Here is a 6,000-nt window from a genome sequence, read left to right as displayed (position 1 = left end):
TAATGTATTACCCCCTGTACCCCAGTAATGTATTACCCCCTGTACCCCAGTAATGGGTTATTTAATATAACCCCCTGTACCCCAGTAATGGGTTATTTAATATAACCCCCTGTACCCCAGTAATGTGTTATTTAATATAACCCCCTGTACCCCAGTAATGGGTTATTTAATATAACCCCGTGTACCCCAGTAATGTGTTATTTAATATAACCCCCTGTACCCCAGTAATGGGTTATTTAATATAACCCCGTGTACCCCAGTAATGGGTTATTTAATATAACCCCCTGTACCCCAGTAATGGGTTATTTAATATAACCCCCTGTACCACAGTAATGTGTTATTTAATATAACCCCCTGTACCCCAGTAATGTGTTATTTAATATAACCCCCTGTACCCCAGTAATGGGTTATTTAATATAACCCTCCTGTACCCCAGTAATAGAAACATAGAAACATAGAAACATAGAATGTGACGGCAGATAAGAACCATTCGGCCCATCTAGTCTGCCCAGTTTTCTAAATACTTTCATTAGTCCCTGGCCTTATCTTATAGTTAGGATAGCCTTATGCCTATCCCACGCATGCTTAAACTCCTTTACTGTGTTAACCTCTACCACTTCAGCTGGAAGGCTATTCCATGCATCCACTACCCTCTCAGTAAAGTAATACTTCCTGATATTATTTTTAAACCTTTGCCCCTCTAATTTAAGACTATGTCCTCTTGTTGTGGTAGTTTTTCTTCTTTTAAATATAGTCTCCTCCTTTACTGTGTTGATTCCCTTTATGTATTTAAATGTTTCTATCATATCCCCCCTGTCTCGTCTTTCCTCCATGCTATACATGTTAAGATCCTTTAACCTTTCCTGGTAAGTTTTATCCTGCAATCCATGAACCAGTTTAGTAGCCCTTCTTTGAACTCTCTCTAAGGTATCAATATCCTTCTGAAGATAGGGTCTCCAGTACTGTGTACAATACTCCAAGTGAGGTCTCACCAGTGTTCTGTACAATAGCATGAGCACTTCCCTCTTTCTACTGCTAATACCTCTCCCTATACAACCAAGCATTCTGCTAGCATTTCCTGCTGCTCTATTACATTGTCTGCCTACCTTTAAGTCATCAGAAATAATCACCCCTAAATCCCTTTCCTCAGATGTTGAGGTTAGGACTCTATCAAATATTCTGTACTCTGCCCTTGGGTTTTTACGTCCAAGATGCATTATCTTGCACTTATCCACATTAAATGTCAGTTGCCACAACTCTGACCATTTTTCTAGTTTACCTAAATCATTTGCCATTTGGCTTATCCCTCCTGGAACATCAACCCTGTTACATATCTTAGTATCATCCGCAAAAAGACACACCTTACCATCAAGACCTTCTGCAATATCACTAATAAAAATATTAAAGAGAATGGGTCCAAGTACAGATCCCTGAGGTACCCCACTGGTGACAAGCCCAAGCTTCGAATATACTCCATTGACTACAACCCTCTGTTGCCTGTCACTCAGCCACTGCCTTACCCATTCAACAATATTGGAATCCAAACTCAAAGATTGCAGTTTATTGATAAGCCTTCTATGTGCAACAGTGTCAAAAGCCTTACTGAAATCTAGGTTAGCAATGTCTACTGCACCACCCTGATCTATAATTTTAGTTACCCAATCAAAAAAATCAATAAGATTAGTTTGGCATGATCTCCCTGAAGTAAACCCATGTTGTCTCTGATCTTGAAATCCATGTGTTTTTAGATGTTCAACAATCCTATCCTTTAACATGGTTTCCATCACTTTCCCCACTACTGAAGTTAGGCTTACTGGCCTATAGTTGCCCGACTCCTCCCTATTACCTTTCTTGTGAATGGGCACAACATTCGCTAACTTCCAATCTTCTGGGACTACTCCTGTTATCAATGATTGGTTAAATAAATCTGTTAATGGCTTTGCTAGTACACCACTAAGCTATTTTAATAGCTTTGGGTGTATTCCATCAGGTCCCATTGACTTATTTGTCTTTACTTTTGACAGTTGAAATAGAACCTCTTCCTCTGTAAACTCACGTGTAATAAATGACACATTTATCCTTTTTCTTAACTGAGGTCCCTTTCCTTCATTTTCATCTGTAAATACCGAACAAAAATATTCATTGAGGCAGTCAGCTAGACCTTTATCCTCATCTACATACCTTCCTTCTTTTGTTTTTAATCTGACTAATCCTTGTTTTACTTTTCTTTTCTCATTTATATATCTAAAAAAAGTTTTGTCCCCCTTTTTTACTGACTGTGCTATTTTCTCTTCTGTGTGTGATTTGGAAGCTCTTATAACTTGCTTAGCCTCTTTCTGCCTAATCTTATAGGTCATTCTGTCTTCCTCACTCTGGTTTTTTTTTATAATTACTAAATGCTAACTTTTTGTTTTTTACTATTTTGGCTACATCTGTGGAGTACCACAGTGGTTTCTTGAATTTTTTGCTTTTGCTGACAAGCCTAATGCAATTTTCTGTTGCCTTCAGTAGTGCAACTTTTAAATAATCCCATTTCTTTTGGGGTATTTTGGGGTATTTGGGGTATTACCCCCTGTACCCCAGTAATGGGTTATTTAATATAACCCCCTGTACCCCAGTAATGGGTTATTTAATATAACCCCCTGTACCCCAGTAATGGGTCACCCCCTGTACCCCAGTATTGTGTTATTAATTTGGGGGTGACATTCACAGGTGGAATAATAGCTGTTATACCACTCACAGCCCCTAGGGGTCGATATTCCCTTAGTTAATGCTGTTGCGAGATGCCTGACGGGAGTTGTAGTTTTCCTGCTGGTGTAAAGGCCCGGCAGGAGACAATCAGGACTACAATTCCCGGCTATCTCTTTATAAGGCCGCGGTATTGTATTCTTGAACTACGACTCCCGGCATGCCTCGTGCCGGGGAGGATGCGCAGTGAGATGGTGGCCGCGCATGCGCAGAGCTCAGAGGGCGGCCAATGCGTCTTGCACCTTCCCAGAATAACCAGGGGCCACAGGGAGGTGAGAGGGGCCCCAGCCTGGGGGCCAGAGCCGGAAATGGGGGGCCAGAGCCTGTAATGGGGGGTTTCTGTGTCTGTAATGGGGGGGGGGTCTGTGTCTGTAATGGGGGGGGGTCTGTGTCTGTAATGGGGGGGTGTCTGTAATGGGGGGGGTCTGTGTCTGTAATATGGGGGGGGGTTTGTGCTATGTGCTAGCAATGGGGAGGAGGCTGGGATAGATATGGGGTGTCTGGGTTGTGATCGGCTTGGCTCTATGTACTAGTAATTGTTTCTTGTGTGAATGTAAACAATTTGGGTGTTGCGATTTGGTCTGGTGGTATGATCTGGAGTTATATAGTAGTAATGGGGTGTTTTGGGGGGTATTCTAGTGATGGGGTGTCTTAGGTATGTGCTTGGAATGGCTTATTTGGCAATATATATTACTGTCACACGCTGTTACTTCCAATACTGTATTGATATGTTCCTATAATCTGATCTGATTCCTTCTAATAATGAAAAGGAACTACATTCATTGACAAAGCGATACATTAAAAGATTCTCCCAATTCAGGGACGAAGGATTTCCTGAGTCTGATTGGCCGGTCCTGGGCCTCGTATTAGAAACTAAGACTGCCTGAGAAGCTGTGATGTGAATGAAGCTGCTTGGCTATAGGAATGACTGTGATGACGCTCGGTAGAGTAGATAGACGGGGAGCGCTGTGATGACGCTCGGTGGAGTAGATAGACGGGGAGCGCTGTGATGACGCTCGGAGTAGATAGACGGGGAGCGCTGTGATGCCGCTCGGTGGAGTAGATAGACGGGGAGCGCTGTGATGACGCTCGGAGTAGATAGACGGGGAGCGCTGTGATGCCGCTCGGTGGAGTAGAAAGACGGGGAGCGCTGTGATGACGCTCTTTGGAATTGATAGCGTAGTAGTAGTAGAGAAAGTTATGGTGTATATGTTGGAATCGGTATTGTATTTCAGTGGCAGTAGTAGTAGCAGAGGAGGTTATGGCATGTGTTTGAGCTCACAGGAAGCCATGTTTTGCATTCCTGAGCCAATAGCCAGCCTATCCTGGGAGGTGGCCCTGGGTTCACTGTGGTGTGGTTTGTTTATTTCCACTCATTGTTTCCTGCTCCCATTCACATCCATATGCTAAACCAATCCCAGCTCAGATTGTGAGACTTGCAGTAACTCGCTCGCTGGCATTAAAATCCGGGTGTATCTAGCGGATTTGATCCAGATTTCTGCTCCTTTGCGGCCTTGTAACAGATCACATCGAAATCTCAGTTTAAGCAGTCCTGCACCTTTTTGTTTTATTTTATTTTAGCAAACTTAAAAAAATCCCACAGTCAAATGCCTGTAAGATGAATATATGGGTTTACATTCATATTAAAAATCCAGTCATTTTGTGATACGTTTGCTGATTCTTTCACCCATTGTGGTATCTAATAAATACAACCAATAGTGGCTTGGTTCTCCTCCTGCTGGTCTCCTCGTGGCTTGGTTCTCCTCCTGCTGGTCTCATCATGTTACGGTTGCCCCAGGCTAGGTGAGGATTGGACTGCCTTGAAGTCCCTTTCCCCGAGCTTGGAGAGCGGTGAAAAGTTACAATTCAGCACCTATTGATATTCCTGGAAGTGAAGAGTATTCCCGGAGCTCTGAGCAGAGCTAGTGATTAGCAATTCCCTACAACACGAGTTGAGGGTAAGAAGACTGGTTTATCGAGCAGCTTGCATTTCTTCTATACAGAGTTTCAGGCCAGGGACACACCCCTCTGGACCTGATGGAACAGAGGGACACAAGGAACATAAACCAATCATAACAAAGTGCATCTTTCTGAACCCTCCCCTCTATCCTGGAGATAATTGGCTTAAATGACCGTAGTAACTTAAGAATATTTTCTGTACCTGGAGATAATTAAGTTGAAACTGTAACAAAAATACATAACTCATATTCTACAATATTCAACCCCTATGTTCAACATATCCCCAGATAACTTGGATCTGAGTGCTCAATATGTGATTGGGAGGTGAAAAAGGTCAACAAGGCAAACCGCAGCTTCTGGGCGATTAATAGGCGGCACACTCCATATGCTGGGTGGTCGGTCATTCGGTCCTACGAATGACCTGGTGAATTGCTTTCGTGGTTTATTTAGAAGAAAAGACACAGACCTATTGCAACAAAGTGGCAGACAGAGGGTATTTGTAACACCTCATGGCTTGGTTCTCCTCCTGCTGGTCTCCTCATGGCTTGGTTCTCCTCCTGCTGGCCTCCTTTTTGGCTTGGTGAGCCACCCTCTTCCACCCCCACCCCTTCTGGTCTACTTATGGCTTGTGATCCCCCACTCCAGGCCTGCTTATTTCTTGCGCTGGCTCTTGCTGATCTATTCATGGCTTGTGACCCCTTTTCTCTTGTGCCCCCTTTTCTCTCGCTAGTTCTGTATGTGGAGGGCTGGCTGTCACGGAATATTCATTTGCATGCTTCTTTTTATCCCCTATATTGGCTGTCCATATCCCGCCCTTGTTATTTTGTGTATTTTGCCCCGTTTTTTTTGTGTGGTTCTTCTTTGGCCGTTTCGGGAGACTTCATACGAACGGAATCCATTCGTCTCCCAAACAAGGACCACCCCTGTACCCCATTAGAGCCTTAACACCAGCCACCAACAGTGCGAAACCGCAAGGGAAACAATTAATGAGTGATTCTCCTGGGTGGCCGTCATTTCGTATAACCGAACACGTGGTGGCCAAGAGAATGGCAGCCATCTTGTCTCCCGAAGGAGGGCAGCGATACTTGGTCGTCGAGTGCCTGGAACTATTTTTGGCTAGGCAAAACTGTCTGTCTACCGCTGCCCTTTCCTGTTCCCGACCACCTACACGAACGGCAATTGGGAGATATAAACTACCGAACAGGGGGACACCTATTTCCCTGCAACTATTTTGGACTAGTGTCTGGACGGACACAACTTCCACACAATGGCATTCCCGTTCTGCCCAACCGA

General features: G+C 44.0%; 1 protein-coding gene across 1 annotated transcript in view; it reads left to right on the top strand.

Annotated features, from left to right (window-relative positions):
• The first annotated feature begins 2,941 nt into the window (after positions 1-2,941).
• The window catches only part of FHIP1B (FHF complex subunit HOOK interacting protein 1B), a 76,961-nt gene continuing 73,902 nt past the window's right edge, over positions 2,942-6,000 (top strand). The window contains exon 1 of the mRNA XM_063433284.1: positions 2,942-3,020. The gene's annotated coding sequence lies outside the window, so the exon portion shown is untranslated. The remainder of the gene's footprint in view (positions 3,021-6,000) is intronic.

Source organism: Pelobates fuscus, chromosome 1 (assembly GCF_036172605.1).
Source record: "Pelobates fuscus isolate aPelFus1 chromosome 1, aPelFus1.pri, whole genome shotgun sequence".
NCBI classification, from domain to species: domain Eukaryota; kingdom Metazoa; phylum Chordata; class Amphibia; order Anura; family Pelobatidae; genus Pelobates; species Pelobates fuscus.
This window is presented reverse-complemented; position numbering and strand designations above follow the sequence as displayed.